The sequence below is a fragment of the Hypanus sabinus genome, unplaced genomic scaffold (genome assembly GCF_030144855.1).
Source record: "Hypanus sabinus isolate sHypSab1 unplaced genomic scaffold, sHypSab1.hap1 scaffold_399, whole genome shotgun sequence".
NCBI lineage: Eukaryota > Metazoa > Chordata > Chondrichthyes > Myliobatiformes > Dasyatidae > Hypanus > Hypanus sabinus.
In genome coordinates this window covers 142,190-160,033 of record NW_026781284.1, presented here as the reverse complement: position 1 = coordinate 160,033, position 17,844 = coordinate 142,190, and the positions used below count along the sequence as shown (strand labels likewise).

Here is a 17,844-nt window from a genome sequence, read left to right as displayed (position 1 = left end):
TGCACTGGCCTCCCACAAGCTCCAAAGGAACAACTTGTCAGGCCCGAGGGATTTGTCCATTCTAATTCAGCAAGCACCTGTTCTGTAACCCGCATACAATCTAGAACAAGACTAGCTTTTCCCGATTTCTATAGTCTCTGTATCTGTCTCCCAGGTAAATAAAGGCATTCAAAAATCATGGAAGATCTACCCCATCCCTTTCGGTTCCTTGACCAGATAGCACAATGTTCTTTTTTGACAATTAATTGGGCACTACGAAACAGTACATGAGGCTCAATAAATTATTCCCCCGGCAAACTGTCTGTATCCGAGGGAATGTGCTCATTACAGTTGTTGTTTACAAAGTTCACAAGAGTGATTCTAGATTGAAAAGGTTTTATGTATGAGGAGCATCTGGTGTTTCTGGGCCTGATCTCAATGGAGGGGTGATGACTCTGGGAACAAGAAACTCGATGAAATCCTGAGGTCCGGATAGAGCGGATAGGGACAAGATGTATTCAACAGTAGGGGAGTCTAGTAACTGAGGTTACAATCTCAATATATTCAGCTGTTTCTGCAGACCTTCCCTTCCGTCATTCTGTCCAGTAGCAGGATCTGAATTGAACATGAATCAATGCCTGGAGTTGATCATAGATATAAGCTATTGGCAGTCACAAGAACATGATGGAATTTTAGCCACTTAATTGAACAAAGAAGTACACTTTATGGTTATCACCATGTTATATCTTTTGTAAATATCCGATAGTTGCCATTTGAAGCAGATAGGCCGCATCCAACAACGTGTTTTGATTTTGGAACAGCTTCTGCACTGCTGGAAGTTCTGTAGAGATGGAAATGCCAACAGATTTAATGGATACACCTCGGAGCAGGATTAAAACAACCACTGGAATTTTAGCTTCCCCATTACAAAATGGCTGAGAGGCCAGTATTCATGTTTGTCATAATGGAACTCAGAGCATGTGAGGTCGAGTTCCTTATTTCCTATTTTCCCTTAGTTCTACTCAGCCGCTTCCTCCATCACCAGAGTAACAGCCCACCACAGCTGCAAGGAGTATTGAACATTTTTATGGCTCTCTGGTCACTGCCCTTCAGCGGAGAGACAGTGACTTCAGGAGTCAGTGTGGATCTCCCCCAATGTTTTTCGCTCCATGCGTACATAAGCACGCTGATCTTCAGAAGTTCGTTTGTCCAGTTATTGTGGCAGTAGGGAAACAACAGGTTTTCTCAAATAAATATACTGATACCAAATAGTTTGTTACTCGTGGAAATGTGCTCATTACAATAATTGTTTATAATAATGATTTCTGGATTGAAAAGCTTAATGTATTTGAAGCATTTGCTGTCCCTGGGCCTGTTCTCAAATGGATGATGGGGCACGCTAGCGGAGGGAAACTCATTGAAACGTAGCAAATACTGATGACTCCATAGAGTGGACGGATAAAGATATTTTCATCAGGAGAGGTGTCTTGAAACAGAGAAAAAAACCTCACAAACCACTGAGATGTATCTACAAGCCTTCTCCTCCAACATTCTATCCAGTAGTTGGGTCAGAATGCTGCCTGTATTGTGAACCGTACTTTTACGTTATTCAAAGCTACAAATATTTGTCAGAATTTTTAATCGCTTAACTAAGCAAAGAAGGAAACTTCATGAATATCACCACAATGTGTTGTGTAATGTATTTTGTAAATAACAGATAACCGACTTTTGAAGCAGACTGACCGTATTTAATGACCAGCCTCAGCACTGCTGCAAGTGTTGTGGAGAAGGAGCTAACAGCAGATTGACTGGATACTGGCATTTTGATTTCAACATTACAACATTGCTGAGTGTTCAATATTCATTGTGGTCATAAGGAAACTCAAAACATGTGAGGTTCAGACTGTTACTTCCTTTTTCATTTACTTCTGGTGGGCCTCTTGCTCGGTTAGTAGGGTTCAAGGAGGGTTGGACATTTTATCGCACTGTGATCACTGTGCAGACACAGTAGCCTCAGAAACAGGGGTGGATTCCAGGATGCTTTGAGCACTTACTGTATGGAATATATGATGCCTGTGTTGGAATGAAGAGATGAGTAATGAATGTTGGGATTGCATTTGTGGAAATCATTTTAGGCTGCCACAAACATCTTGCAATCAGTCAATATTTATGCATCGATAGAAAAGGCAAATATGCTCCCTCCACTCAACAATAAAATAATCAACAAGTGTTTTCAGTTTACCTGCTGAAAGGTATCCGCGTCCGCGCTGTGACCCAAGGCCCGGAATTCAACCCCGATCCCCGTCCAGACAAAGCTTCCACCGGCTACTATTCCGTCATGGGTTGGTTCAGGAGTTTTAGTTTGTGAACTGGGCATAGCTGAGACACCGAATTACGTCAGCGGCAGCAAAGAGTCCTGGGCCAAGGTTATCATCCTGGGATGGGGACTCCAGGAATATAGTATTTGTAGTGTTTGGTGTTCGTCTGAGCTTGTTGCTACTACAGATGGCACTGGGCGTTCCTCTTTCCCCAATAAAGCAAACGTTTCGGACAGATGGGCATGGGCTGCGGGGAATTCTACGTGAGACGTGCGACGATCTGCGAATCTCTTGGGTCCAGGTTTTGACCCATATAAAATGGACCTGTCTATCAAGCTGCCCGGGCGGATGAAGTGATGAGTTGGTATTAATGTTCTGTGCTCAGCTGTTTAGTTCTGGAGTTCCTTTGGAAGCAAAGAAGAGAACGAGTTACCTCTCCTTCCCTCGCAGTGAGACGCTGTGAGTTAATGGGATGCTCCGTGTTTGCAGCAGTAAGCATGGACCGGGGTTTAGTGTTCAATCCGTGTTTGGAAAGTCCCTCTCACTGTCCCCTGTCTCTCAGCTAGTGGGAGTCAAACAGAAACTCCAGAAGGAGAAGCTAAAGGCAGAGGTATCAGTATTACAGAAGTACCAGCATTACAGTGGTGTACAGGGAATTACCGAGGCAGGAGAGGGGAATTGGCCAGAATTGATGGGAAACGGTCACTCGCAGGGATGGTAACAGAGCAGCAATTTGTGGGATGCTGGAGGATTGGTAATGTTGTTAAAACAAACAGAAAACAAAAGGCAACAATAAGTCATTAAGAAGGTAAAGGTGAACCACCAAAGAAAACGAACCTATAATAGTAAAGATGTTACTAAACGTTTCTTCAGATACATAAAGTGTAACAGAGAAGCACGGCTGGATATCAGAACGCTGGAAAACGACACTGGAGAGGTAGTAAATGGGGACAGGAATGGAGGCCGAACTGAATAAGTATTTTTCACCAGCCTTCATGGAGGAAGACACCAGCAGTATATTGGAAGCTCCAGGTGTCGGGGGCATTAAATGTGTGAAGTTAACATACCTAGAGAGAGGTTTCTTGGGAAACTCAAAGGTCTGAATTTAGATATGTCACCTGGACTAGGTGGCGTGTACACAAGAATTTTAAAAGTGGTGGCTGAAGAGATCGTGAGACATCAATAAAGTTCTTTCAAGAATCACCAGCTTCTGTAATGGTTCTGAGAGACTGGAAAATTGCAAATGTTACTTCACTCTTCAAGAAAGGAATGGGAACGAAGAGAACCCATCTGTCCGTTTGTCTGACCTCAGTGTTTAGGAAGGTATAGGAGCCGATGATTAAGGATGTCGTCTCAGGGTACTTGGAGACCCGTCATAAAATAGGCCGTAGTGGACATGATTCCTCAAGGGAAAATCATGCCTGACAAATCTTTGAAGAAATAATAAGCCTGATAGACAAAGGTGAATCGGTTGATGCTGTGTATTTGGATTTTCAGAAAGTCTTTGTTACACTGCCACACATAAGGTTGCTTAACAAGCTACGAGATCATAGTATTACAAGAACGATTCTGACGTGGATAAAGCAGTGGTTGGTTGGAAAGGGGCAAAGCCTGGGAATAAAATAAACACTTTCTGGATTGCTCCCAGTGACCAGTGATACTCCACAGTGTCTGTTTTGGGACCGATTCTTTTACGTCATATGTTAATGATTTGGACAATGGAATTGATGGCTTTGTTGCAATGTTTGCAGATAGTATGAAGATAGTTCGAGGTGCATGAGGTTTCGAGGAATTAGAAAGGCTACAGAAGGTCATTGACAGATTAGGAAAATGGGCAAAGGAATGGAATACAGTTTGGAGAAGTGTATAGTCGTGCAGTTCGGTAGACGAAATGAAAGTCTTAGTTATTTTCTAAATACAAAAGAAAACTGTGGTGCCAATGGACTTGGGGATCATTGTGCAGGATTCCCTAAAGGTGAATTTGCAGGTTGAGTCTGTGATGAGGAAGGCAAATGCGATGTTCGCATTCATCCCAAGAGGAATAGAATATAAAAGCAAGGATGTCATGTTGAAACTTTATGAAGCACTTGGAGTGTTCTGAGTAGGTTTAGGCCTCTTAACTTCAAAAGGAAAGTGCTGAATCTGTAGAGGCTTTGCCGCAGATGTAGTATGTATGGATTTTAAAAGAACATTTGATAAGGTACCCATGCAAGGCGTAATGAAAAAGTAAGATGGCATGGGATCCAAGGGGACATGGCTTTGTGGATCCAGAAGTGGCTTGCCCACAGGAGGCAAAGAGTGGTTGTAGACGGGTCATATTCCACATGGAGGCCGGTGACAGTGGTGTGCCTCAGGGATCCGTTCTGGGACACCTACTCTTTGTGATTTTTATAAATGACCTTGGTGAGGAATTAGAGGGATAGATTAGCAAATGTGCTGATGACACAAAGGTTGGGTGTGTTATGGATAGTGTGCAGTGCTGTCAGAGGTTACAACGGGATTTGGATAGGATGCAAAACTGGGCTGAGATCTGGCAGATGGAGTTCAACCCAGAAAAGTGCGAGGTGTTTCATTTTAGTAGGTCAAATATGATGGCAGAATTTTGCATTAATAGTAAGACTCTTGGCAGTGTGCTAGATCAGTGGGATCTTGGGATCCGAGGACACTCAAAGCTGCAACGCAGGTTGACGTTGTGATTCAGAAGGCATGCGGTGTATTGGCCTTCATTAATCGTGGAATTGAATTTAGGAGCCGACAGCTAATGTTGCAGCTATATAGGACCCTGGTCAGATCCACTTGGAGTGCTGTGCTCAGTTTTGATCGCTTCACTATGGGAAGTACGTGGAAACCACAGAAAGGGTGCAGAGGAGATTTGCAAGGATGATGCTTGGATTGGGGAGCGTGCCTTATGAGAATAGCTTGAGTGAACTCGGCCTTTTCTCCTCGGAGCGATGGAGGACGAGAGGTGCCCTGATAGACGTGTACAAGATAAAGAGAGGCCTTGATCGTGTGAATAGTAAGAGGCTTTTCCCCAGGGCTGAAACGGCTAGAACGAGAGAACATAGTTTTAAGGTGCTTGGAAGTGGGTACAGAAGAGATGTCAGGGGTAAGTTTTTGCACAGTGGTGAGTGCGTGGAATGAGCTGCCGGCAGCGGTCGTGGATGAGGAAACGATACGGTTATTTAAGAGACTCCTGCAGGGGGACATGGAGCTCAGGAAAATAGAGGACTTTTGGTGAAGCCCAGGTCGTTCGAAGGTACATGTTGGGCACAGCTTCGTGGGCCGAAGGGCCTGTATTAACCATAACCATATAACCATATAACAATCACAGCACGGAAACAGGCCATCTTGGCCCTCCTAGTCCGTGCCGAACCCTTAATCTCACCTAGTCCCACCTACCCGCACTCAGCCCATAACCCTCCACTCCTTTCCTGTCCATATACTTATCCAATTTTACCTTAAATGACACAACTGAACTGGCCTCTACTACTTCTACAGGAAGCTCAGGATGTATTGTGCTGTAACTTTTCTATCTTTCTATGTTTCTATATGTTGCCTCATCAGGACTTCATAAATTCTCAACAGCACATCCTTCCTTTTATATTACAATCCTCTTGAATTGATTGCAAAGATCGCATTTGCCTTCTTCACCGCCGACTCGGCCTGTATCTCTTCAAGTTAATGATAAATATCAACCATCTTGTCCACCCTCAGTCCAATATATTTCCCTCCACATCAATGAAATATATCAACCATCTTTTTCAACCTCTGTCCAGTCTGTATCCCACCAGCTCAATGATATATATCAACCATCTTTTTCAAACTCTGTCCAGACTGTATCCCACCACCTCAATATCAGCTATAGCTCTGTGCATTTTATTTGTCTCTGACAGTGTTCGAGCAGTTTCTGCACTGGCCTCCCACAAGGTCCAAGGGAACAACTTGTCAGGCCCGGGGGATTTGTCCATTCTAATTCAGCAAGCACCTGTTCTGTAATCCGCATACAATCTAGAACAAGACTAGCTTTTCCCGATTTCTATAGTCTCTGTATCTGTCTCCCAGGTAAATAAAGGCATTCAAAAATCATGGAAGATCTACCCCATCCCTTTCGGTTCCTTGACCAGATAGCACAATGTTCTTTTTTGACAATTAATTGGGCACTACGAAACAGTACATGAGGCTCAATAAATTATTCCCCCGGCAAACTCTCTGTATCCGAGGGAATGTGCTCATTACAGCTGTTGTTTACAAAGTTCACAAGAGTGATTCTAGATTGAAAAGGTTTTATGTATGAGGAGCATCTGGTGTTTCTGGGCCTGATCTCAATGGAGGGGTGATGACTGTGGGAACAGGAACCTCCATGAAATCCTGAGGTCCGGATGGAGCGGATAGGAACAAGATGTATTCAACAGTAGGGGAGTCTAGTAACTGAGGTTACAATCTCAATATATTGAGCTGTTTCTGCAGACCTTCCCTTCCATCATTCTGTCCAGTAGCAGGATCTGAATTGAACATGAATCAATGCCTGGAGTTGATCATAGATATAAGCTATTGGCAGTCACAAGAACATGATGGAATTTTAGCCACTTAATTGAACAAAGAAGTACACTTTATGGTTATCACCATGTGATATACTTTGTGAATATCCGATAGTTGCCATTTGAAGCAGATAGGCCGCATCCAACAAAGTGTTTTGTTTTTGGAACAGCTTCCGCACTGCTGGAAGTTCTGTAGAGATGGAAATACCAACAGATTTAATGGATACACCTCGCAGCAGGATTAAAACAACCACTGGAATTTTAGCTTCCCCATTACAAAATGGCTGAGAGGCCAGTATTCATGTTTGTCGTAATGAAACTCAGAGCATGTGAGGTCGAGTTCCTTATTTCCTAGTTTCCTTTAGTTCTGCTCAGCCGCTTCCTCCATCACTAGAGTAACAGCCCACCACAGCTGCAAGGAGTATTGAACATTTTTATGGCTCTCTGGTCACTGCCCTTCAGCGGAGAGACAGTGACTTCAGGAGGCAGTGTGGATGCGAGGATGCCTTCAGCATTCACTGTATGGAAAATATGATGTTTATACTGGAATAAAGAGATAACGAATGAATGTTGGGATTGCATTTATGCAAATCACTTCAGGACGCCACAAACATCTTGCAGTCGGCCAATATGTGTGCTGACATATTGCACATTTTGCTGACATAAAGGCAAAATCCTGCACTGAGTTTCCAGTGATTTATTTTCAATTTTATATTAAAAGCATTTTCTTACTGTTTCACTACGGGATATCTTACTATCTTTCCTTTCAGTTAGTCCTGACGAAGTGTCTCGGCCCGGAACGTCGACAGCTCTGCTCCCTATAGATGCTGCCCGGCCTGCTGTGTTCCACCAGCATTTTGTGTGTGTTGTTTGAATTTCCAACATCTGCAGATTTCCTTGTGTTTGCATTTTAATTCTGATTCCCATTCAGATATCTCGATCAATGGCATCCTCTTGTGCCAAGAGGAAACCGTCCTCAGGGTGGAGGAGCAACACCTTATATTCCATCTGGGTACCCTCCAACCTGATTGTATGAATATTGAATTCTCCTTCCACTAAACAAATCCCCCGCACACCAAAAACCTTCTCTATTCCCTACTCTGAACTTTCATTTCTGCTCACCAGCCTGTTATTGCTCCCAGGTCCCCTCCATCCCTTTCTCCTATTGACAACTCTCCGATTCTTTCATCTTCAGCCCTTGACCACCTATCACCCTCCAGCTCGCCTCTTACCCCTCACTTACCTTTTTATTCAGATACCTCCCCCCTCCCGCATCAGTAATGAAGAAGGCTCTTTGCCCAAAATGACGAACGGTCTACTCTTTTCCTCAGATACAGCCTGTTGTGCTGAATTCCTTCAGCAATTTGCGTGTATTGCTTTGAATTTCCAGTGTCTGCAAGCTTTCTTGTGTTTAAGTGTAGTAATTACCGTAACAATTATTTGGGTTTTGTTGAGATTGTACCTGGAATATGGTGTAAAATCCCGCTCTCCATACTAACACGGGTTATCCAGACCAGAACAAACTGCCGGAGGAACCATGGACGTCCAGTGTAGTTTCTCCTTTGGCTCCTCCCACTTCCGCCAAACCAACGGTGTCGCCATGGGCACCCGCATGGGTTCCAGTTATGCCTGCCTTTTTGTTGGCTTTGTGGAACAGTCCATGTTCCAAGCCTATACGGGTTTCCCTGTCCCTCTTTTCCTTCGCTACTTCGGCGACTGCATTGGGTCTACCTCCTGCACGCATGCTGAGCTCGTTGAATTCATTAACTTTGCCTCCAACTTTCACCCTGCCCTCAAATTTACCTGATTCATTTCCGACTCCTACCTCCCCTTTCTTGACCTGTCTGTCTCCATCTCTGGAGACGGCTTATCTGCTGATATCTACTATAGGCCTACAGACTCTCACAGCTACCTGGTCTATTCCTCTTCCCACCCTGTCTCTTGCAAAAATACTATCTCCTTCTCACAATCCTTCCGTCTCCGCCGCATCTGCTCTCAGGATGAGGCTTTTCATTCCAGGACGAAGGAGATGTCTTCCTTTTTTACACAAAGGGGCTTCCCTTCTTCCACCATCAACTCTGCTCTGAAAAGCATCTCTCCCATTTCCCGCACATCAGCCCTCACCCCATCCACCCACCACCCCAGTCGGGATAGGGTTCTCCTTGTCCTCACCTACCACGCCACCAGCCTCCAGGTCCAACGTATAATTCTTCGTAACTTCTGCCACCTCCAACGGGATCCCAGTACGAAACACATCTTTCCTCCCCCCCCCTTTCTACTTTTTGCAGGGATTGCTCCCTACGCGACTCCCTTGTCCATTCGTACCCTCATCCCTTCCCGCCGATCTCCCTCCTGGCATTTATCCTTATAAACGGAACAAGTGCTACACCTGCCCTTACACTTCCTCCCTCACCAACATTCAGGGCCCCAGATAGTCCTTCCAGGTGAGGCGACACTTCACCTGTGAGTCAGCTGGTGTGATATACTGCATCCGGTGCTCCCGGTGTAGCCTTTTATATATTGGCGAGACCTGACGCAGACTGGGAGACCGTTTCGCAGAACACTTGCGCTCGGTCCGCCAGAGAAAGCAGGATCTCCCAGTGACCACACATTTTATTTCCACGTCCCATTCCCACTCTGATATGTCTATCCATGGCCTCCTCTACTGTCAAAATGAATCTAAACTCAGGTTGGAGGAACAACACCTTATATACCGGCTGGGTAGCCTCCAATCTGATGGCATGAGCTTTGAGTTCTCTAACTTCCGTTAATGCCCCTCCTCCCCTTCTTACCCCATCCCTGACATATTTAGATGTTTGCCTGTTCTCCATCTCCCTCTGGTGTTCCCCCCACTCCTTTCTTTCTCCCTAGGCCTCCCGAAAACATGATCCTTTCAGCTCGGTATCACTTTCACCAATCACCTTTCCAGCTCTTAGCTTCATCCCACCCCCTCCGGTCTTCTCCTATCATTTCGCAGTTCCCCCTCCCCTCACTACTTTTAAATCTCTTACTATCTTTCCTTTCAGTTAGTCCTGACGAAGGGTCTCCGCCCGAAACGTCGACAGTGCTTCTTCTTATAGATGCTGTCTGGCCTGCTTGTGTTCCACCAGCATTTTGTGTGTGCTGTTTGAATTTCAGCATTTGCAGATTTCCTCGTGTTTCCACAACATGAAAGCCAGGACATCAACAGGATCCGGGACAGCTTCTTCCACCAAGCTATGAGAATGATTAATTCATGCTGACAAGATCGTATTTTATGTTCTATTGTTGAACATACTATTTATTATAAAGTACTATAAATTGCACATTGCATATTTAGACGGAAACGTAAAGGTTTTTACTCATGTATATGAAGGATGTAAGTGTAACCATCTTGGTCAACATCTGTCCAGCCTGTATCCCATCAACGATTATATATCAACAATCTCTCTTCTGCCGTTGTCTTCATTATGACGTTTTTTTGACTCACTGAGTTGATACTGAAATCGGTGTTTGTACCTGGAACTACCGGAGGGTTTATTGAATACAGCACGGAATAAGTTAAAGACAGCCATTGCGATTTTCGCTTGAAAGTTAAAATGTCTGCTGTATTAATCGTTGTCGGAAGGAGAGTTGGAAGCAGAGAATACAGATTGATAGTGGGTGGGATGGATGTTGTGAGCATTGACTGCATTATCCCTGTATTGGACAAGAGAAAACTAATGAATATTGGTATTACATTTGTGCTAATTTGTTCTGACCGTCACAAATATCGTGTAATCAGTTAATAGTTGTGCATCATTTAAAGTAAAAAGAGAAAATGGTGGAAATCTTCAGCAGATCGGGCAGCGTCTTGGACAGCCCCGGTTCAGATACTGGGTCTTCCACAGTTTCTCTTTCCACACATCCAATCTGATGTATCGGGTTTCCAACACATGACTTCCAATTTTACATTTAAAATGTTTTATTCCTATTAGCCTGCAGGAAATGTGACGGGCAATTGTGCTGGGCAAGATCTCATTTAACAATAGCATAATGATAAAATGTGCTCAGTTTATCTGGAGGAGACAATGTGTAACATTATACCCGCCTGCTGTTGCCCCGCGCCCAGGTTTTCCAGCCCGATCTCTGGCCCGGTCAGAGGTTCATCAGGTCCCCGTTCTGACACAGGCTGATGTCGGAGTGTTGGTGTTTGAAGTCTGAATGGCCGAGACACTGCAGCATATTACTGGCAACAAGGAGTCCTGGGCGAGTTGCTGCTTGAGCTGTAACCCTGGGAGACATTGGGCCCATGTAGCTGTCAGTATCGGGGATTTGACCCAGGTCAATACTTCCACAGATGGGGGCTGGATGTTCCTCCTTTCACAATGAATCAAAAGCCTCGGGGTGCTGGGCATTGGCTATAGGGAAATTTCTGATTACACCACGCAGTGTGAGATGCGGGGACGATGTGTGAGGATTCGGGGGTCGGTGAGTGGCAGATTCAGCTGTGTGACCCTGTGAGGTTAGGTCCTGGGATATCACCGTTTTAGATCCAAGTACAATGGCCCCGGGGTTCAAGCTGCCCGGGTTTATGAGGTGTTGAGCCAGTATTTCTGTTCTGGGCTCAGATGTTTGTTTCGGGAGTTTCTGTGGAAGAAATGACTGCCACACCGAGGAGAGGATGAGTTAGCACCCCGTCCCTCACAGTGAGAGTAAATGGGCTGTACCGTGTTTGCAACAGTAGAAATAGACCCGTGAGTTTGGTGTTCAAACTGTGTTTGGAAATCGCCCCTCATTGTCTCCTGTCCGCCAGTCGTTGGAAATGAAGCAGATGTGTTCAGTACAACTTTGGCTCACGTGGTTCAAAGGAGTAATCTCAGGAACGAGAGGGTTTCTGTACGAGGGGTGATTGATAAGTCTGTGGCCTGTGGTGGATGGAGGAGTTATTAACTTCAAACTTTATGTATGATCACTCAAAGAGTTGATCTGAATGTGCATGTAACGAGAGCTGTATAACTCGTCTCCTTCTACCTTAGGCCATGAACATATCAATCGCTCTTACTGTCGACCAACTCTGGAGGTCCAAGTTGTCGAATTCTGCAAAGAAGGGATCCGTTTGCTCCACGACCGCTGGACTGAGCGTGTAAATGTAGGCGGGGACTATGTCGAAAAATGAACGTGCTGGGTTTTCTAAAATGGACTCCTTCTACCTTGGGCCACGAACATATCAACCACCGCTCGTATGACAAGCATTTGATGACTCTGAGCCTGTACTCTATTGAGCTCAGAAGTACAGAGGTGGACGGGATCTTATTTAAACCCACAAAATACTGAACAGCCTGGAGACAGTGGACACGTGGAGGATGTTTCCATCAGTCTGGGGTCTGAGAGGACAGCCTCGGAATAATCAAGCTTCCCTTTAAAACTGAGAGTAACTTCTCCAGCCAAAGAGTGCTCGATCTGTGGAGTTTGTTGCAACAGATGGTGATTGGGGCTGTCACTGGATATATTTCCGGCAGAGGTTAATATATTATTGATCGCTAACTATTGTCATTTTTTGTTAGGCAGAACTATCAGAGGATTATTGAATACAGCATGTTAAAAGCAGACTTCACAATTTTAGATTCTTCATTTCAAAATGGCTGCAGTGTTAACCTTTATCAAAATTACACTCACAGCATACGATGTTGAGTTTGTTATTTCCCTTTTCGGTTATTTTCGGTGAGCCACTTCCTCCGTTTCCAGGGTAACGGCCCACCAGAGCTGCAAGAAGAGTTGCACAATGTTTTTATCGCTCTGTGGTCACCGCCTCTCAGCGCAGAGGCAGTGGCCTCGGGAGCAAATGTAACAGAGTGATAGTGGGAGGAAAGGATGCTGTGAGCATTGGCTGTATGGAATGAACTGAGAACATAGAATCAGAGAAACATAGAGAACCCATAGCATAATACACAGGCCCTTCGTCCAACAGTGCTCTCCCAAACATGAACATACGTTAGAGATCTCCTAGGGTTAACCACCATCCCTCTTCTTTTTATCTCCATGTACCGATCCAGAAGTCTCTTTAAAGGCCCTGATGTATCCGCCTCCACCACCGTCGCCGGCAGCCCAATCCACGCACTCACCACTCTCTGCCTAAAGAACTTACCCCTGACATTGCCTCTGTAACTTCTCCCCAAGCATCTTAAAACTGTGCCCTCTCGTGTTAGCCATTTCAGCCCTGAGAAAAAGCCTCTGCCTATCCACACGATCTATGCCTCTCATCATCTTATACACCTCTATTAGGTCACCTCTCATCCTCCATCTGTCCAAGAAGAAAAGGCCAAGTTCACTCATCCTGTTCTCATAAGGCATGCTCCGCAATCCAGAGAAATCCTTGTAAATCTCCTCTTCTTTTCTATAGCTTCCACAGCCTTCCTGTAGTGAGGCGAACAGAACTGCACTCCAAGCACAGTACTCCAAGTGGGGTCTAACCAGGGTCTTATATAGCAGTAACATTACCTCTTGGCACTTGAACTGAATCACAAGGTTGATGAAGGCCAATACACCGTATGCCTTCTGAACCACACAGTCAGTCTGCGCAAATGAAATCAGACCCCAAGATCCCTCTGATCCTCCACACTGCCAAGAGTCTTACAATTCATACTATATTCTGCCATCGTATTTACCTTCTAAAGCGAACCACCTCACACTTGTCTGGGTCAGACTCCATCTTCCACTTGTCAGCCCAGTTTCGCTTCCAATCGGGGTCCTGCTATAACCTCGACAGCCCTCCACACTATCCACAATACCTCTGACCTTTGGGTCATCAGTAAATGTACTGACCTATCCCTCCACTTCCTCATCCAGGTCCTTTATAAAACTGACGAAGAAAAGTGGTGCCAGAACAGATCCCTGAGGAACAGCACTAGTCAGCGACGTCCAGGCAGAATATGACCCATCTACAAACAATTTTGCGTTCTGTGGGCAAAGCCATTTCTGAATCCACAAAGCAAAGTCCGCTTGGATCCCATGCCTCCTTACTTTCTTAATAAGCCTTGCATGGGGTACCTTATCAAGTGCCTTGCTGAAATCCATATACACGACATCAACTGCTCTACCTCCATAAATGTGTTTAGTCACATCCTCAGAAAATTCAATCAGGCCGGTAAGGCACGAGCTGCCCTTGATAAAGCCAAGCTGACTATTCCTGATCATGTTATGCCTCTCCAAATGTTCATAAATTCATGAAACAGGGCATGTGAAGTTGAATTCCTTACTTCCTATTTTCAGTTAGCTCTGCTGAGCCAGTTCCTCCATCACCAGGGTAACAGCCCAGCAGAGCTCCAGAGTGTTGAACATATTTATCGCTCTCTGGTCACCGCCCCTCAGTGACCTCAGGAGCCGGTGTGGGTGCCCGGATGCCTTGAGCATTCACTGTATGGAATATATAACGTTTCTATCGCAGTAAAGAGATAACTAATGAATGTAGGGATTGCATTCATGCAAATCTGTTTAGGAAGTCACAAACAGGGTTCAACAGGGATCACTCCCTCCACAATTCCCTTGTTCATTCATCCCTCCTCACTAATCTTCTTCCAGATACTTATACCTGCATAAGCCTAAGTGCTACACCTGCCGTACCCCTCCTCCCTCATCTCCATTCAGAGACACAAAGCAGTCCTTCCGGATGAGGCAACGCTTCATCTGCGAATCTATTGCTGGGGTCATCTATTGTGTCCCGTGCTCCCAATGCGGCCTCCTTCACATTGGTGAGACCCGCCATAAACTGGGAGACCGTTTTTTTTTTTAGCATCACTGTATCATCTGCCACAAGGGGGACTTTGCAGTGGCCAAACGGTTTAATTCTGATTCCCATTCCGACGTTTCGATCAGACCGCCCTCAGGGTGGACCTTAGTGATCGTTTTCACAAAAAAAAGGCCGGCAGATGTGTGGAGACGGAAGGGATGGAGGAAATATGGATCGGACAGAAACATGTGGCTGAGATGGGAGAGCAGCCGCCATCTTGTTGATGGTTAGAGGGGCTGAATGGCCTCCTCCTGCTGTTTTTCACTTGATGTTTCAGTGTTCCTGTCCAGTGAGGCTCCGGAGGAATGTGAATAGAAAAAAAGTGTTTAGAAACATAGAAGTGATTTCAATGAAACCTGCACAATTCCTTTCCGGGTGGGAATTGTATGTCATACCGGGATGGGAATCGAACCCTTAACTCTGAGAACCGGAAGATGGTGCCATGGGGACGGGAAAGATCCAGAGGGAAACACTAAAAACGTAGCTGGTAAATATGGAATAATGTGGGGAATGCAGCAGGTAGGTCGGACAGTGTGTGAGGGGCGAGGAGCAGAGTCACCGGTTTCTCGCTCCCATTTCAAACGCAGATCTGCAGCATCTCAGGTTTTTGCTTCCGAGGCCCCGCCCCCGCTCTCACAGTCTCCGGATGGGCGGGGGTTTTCTTTCCGTTCTCTGTTGAAGCTGATCGTCTGTGGGGAGCCGGTGGACGGATCTCGCTGCTCTCCGGACAAATTGATGAACTTCTCATCGGTCAGTTTTGAGGCCGGTCACTGGGGTTGAACGCAACCGACAGGTTCCCATCGGTGAGTACTGAAGTCGATCCCGGGGGCGGGGAACCTCATGTTGGGCAGAGAGTCCCGTTAACTTCCTCGAACTGGCGGCCTCGTCCCGCTTCCTGGATACAACCTGTCGTGGTCGGTCCGGGTTATGGGACCTTCACACCGAACCGCCTGAGATGAGCCGCCGCTCAGCCCCTGGTGTTCTGGTCCCAGGAGCGGGATGAGGTGGTGATGCCGAGACTGAACCCATCCATTAAGATGTACCTGGTGAACGTTTCCTCCATCACCCGGCCCGCTATCGGATCCAAACTCCACCTGGATCGACGCTTGGAGACGATAATTGTTTTACATATTTCCAGCACACTGGAAGCGGCCGTTCGGCCTGTTGTATTCTTGCAGGCAGAGGGTTAAATTAAGCAATCGCACCCTCGGGACACTGCTCCATGTGTATGAGAAGTTTCATCTTTCCCCGTTCAGACAGGACAGTGACATCCAGATCTCTCACGTCCTCACGGGGGATTGGGAAGTTTATTTCCATCTTCAGTCCATTGCTACAACTTGCCGAAATGCTGACAGTGTTTCCCGATATCTGGCCCCATTAACGCGAGAATTAAGGTTTGTTCATTTATCTGGGTTTCCCGGAAATGTGTACACTCCCTCCAGAATTTCCAAAGGAGCAACCCAGGCTGTCTAATATTTCCACACGATTGAAATGGAGAATCTTTATTTTGTACAGAGGTAAAGTGAAAATCGTGTCTCCGGTATTGTCCACACAGATCAATACATTGCAGCAGTACATTGAGGTAAAACAAATCATTCTAGGTACAGAGAAAGTGCAGTGCAGGTAGATACGTGGTGCAAGGTCACATCGATTAGACTGTGAGGTCAGGAGTCCACTCATCACGCTGTTCGCTTCTAACAGCAGAATGGACACCGTCCTTGAGCCCGATGGCATGTTTCTGTTCTATTTTATCTTCGCACCGATGGATATATCAACATGGTATGTAACATCAATGATATATATCAACCATCTTGTTCAACCTCTGTCCAGCCTGTATCCCACCACCTCAATGATATAAATCAACCTTCTTGTTCAATCTCTGTCCAGTCTGTATGCCACCAGCTCAATGATATAAATCAACCATCTTGTTCAACCTCTGTCCAGTCTGTATGCCACCAGCTCAATGATATATATCAACCTTCTAGTTCAATCTCTGTCCAGTCTGTATGCCACCACCTCAATGATATATATCAACCTTCTAGTTCAATCTCTGTCCAGTCTGTATGCCACCAGCTCAATGATATATATCAACCTTCTAGTTCAATCTCTGTCCTGCCTGTATGCCACCAGCTCAATGATATATATATCAACCATCTTGTTCAATCTCTGTCCAGCCTGTATGCCACCACCTCAATGATATATATCAACCTTCTAGTTCAATCTCTGTCCTGCCTGTATGCCACCAGCTCAATGATATATATATCAACCTGCTAGCTCAATGTTTGTCCAGCCTGTATCCCAATACCGCAATTGTATATTTCAACAATCTCTCTTCTAAACTTTGTCTTCATTGTTAAGTTTAGTATTGCACCTTTCTATTTATTTATTTATTTGTGTGCCCGCCTGATGTTTATTTATTTATTTATTTATTTAGTTAGTTAGTTAGTTAGTTGTTGTTCGCTAGGAATACCAGAGGTTTAGTTGGACACAACACGTGGCAGGGTAAAAGCAACCATTTCAATTTTAGATTCACCGTTACAAAATGGCTGCAGTGTTAATCTTTGTCATAATGCAACTCATAGCATCTGATGTTGAGTTTGTTATTTCCTTTTTCGGTTATTTTAGTTGAGCCACTTCCTCTGTTTCCAGGGTAACAGCCCGTCAGAGCTGCAGCAAGTGTTGCACTTTTTATCGCTCTGTGGTCACCGCCTCTCAGCGTAGAGACATTGGCCTCGGGAGCAAATGTAACAGAGTGATAGAGGGAGGAAAGGATGCTGTGAGCATTGACTGTGTGGGATGTGTTACACCAGGGTCAGAGTGAACTCAGAACTAACAAATTGTTTGGGGTGGGGTGGCATTTACAGTTCAGGGTGGCAATCAGTTACTATCTGTGCATTAAAATGAAGAGGGAGAAAATACTACAGTTGCAGGAAATTTAAAGTAAGGGAGGGAAAATACTGGAGACGCTCAGCAGATCGGTAGCATCTTGGACAGTCTCAGTTCTGGAACTGGGTCTTTCACCATTTGTCCTTTCAGAGACGTAGTCTGATGTACTGAGCTCCCAGCATTTTCTACTTTATAATTTTACATTTTGTTCCTGCTGCACTGCAGGAAACATGGCAGCCCGCTCTGCTGGGCAAGATCCCACACAGCGATGACAAAGAGATCAAATGTGCCCGGTTTAGCTGCTGGGGTCAGGCTGAAGTGTATCCGCATCCTCTATACAGACCGGGGAACCAGCCTGAGCACCGGCCCCGGCAGA

General features: G+C 45.4%; 2 protein-coding genes across 7 annotated transcripts in view; one reads left to right on the top strand and one right to left on the bottom strand.

Annotated features, from left to right (window-relative positions):
- The window catches only part of LOC132388750 (cystatin-B-like), a 129,901-nt gene that overhangs the window by 46,207 nt on the left and 65,850 nt on the right, over positions 1-17,844 (bottom strand). The gene's annotated exons all lie outside the window — the stretch shown is intronic.
- Positions 1-17,844, top strand: part of LOC132388749 (NACHT, LRR and PYD domains-containing protein 3-like) — an 89,133-nt gene that overhangs the window by 7,190 nt on the left and 64,099 nt on the right. For 2 of the 6 annotated variants that reach the window (XM_059961138.1, XM_059961136.1), the window contains exon 1: positions 13,836-15,385. The exons of 2 other annotated variants lie outside the window; for them this stretch is intronic. The gene's annotated coding sequence lies outside the window, so the exon portion shown is untranslated. 2 more of the 6 variants (XM_059961141.1, XM_059961139.1) reach the window with 2 other exon arrangements.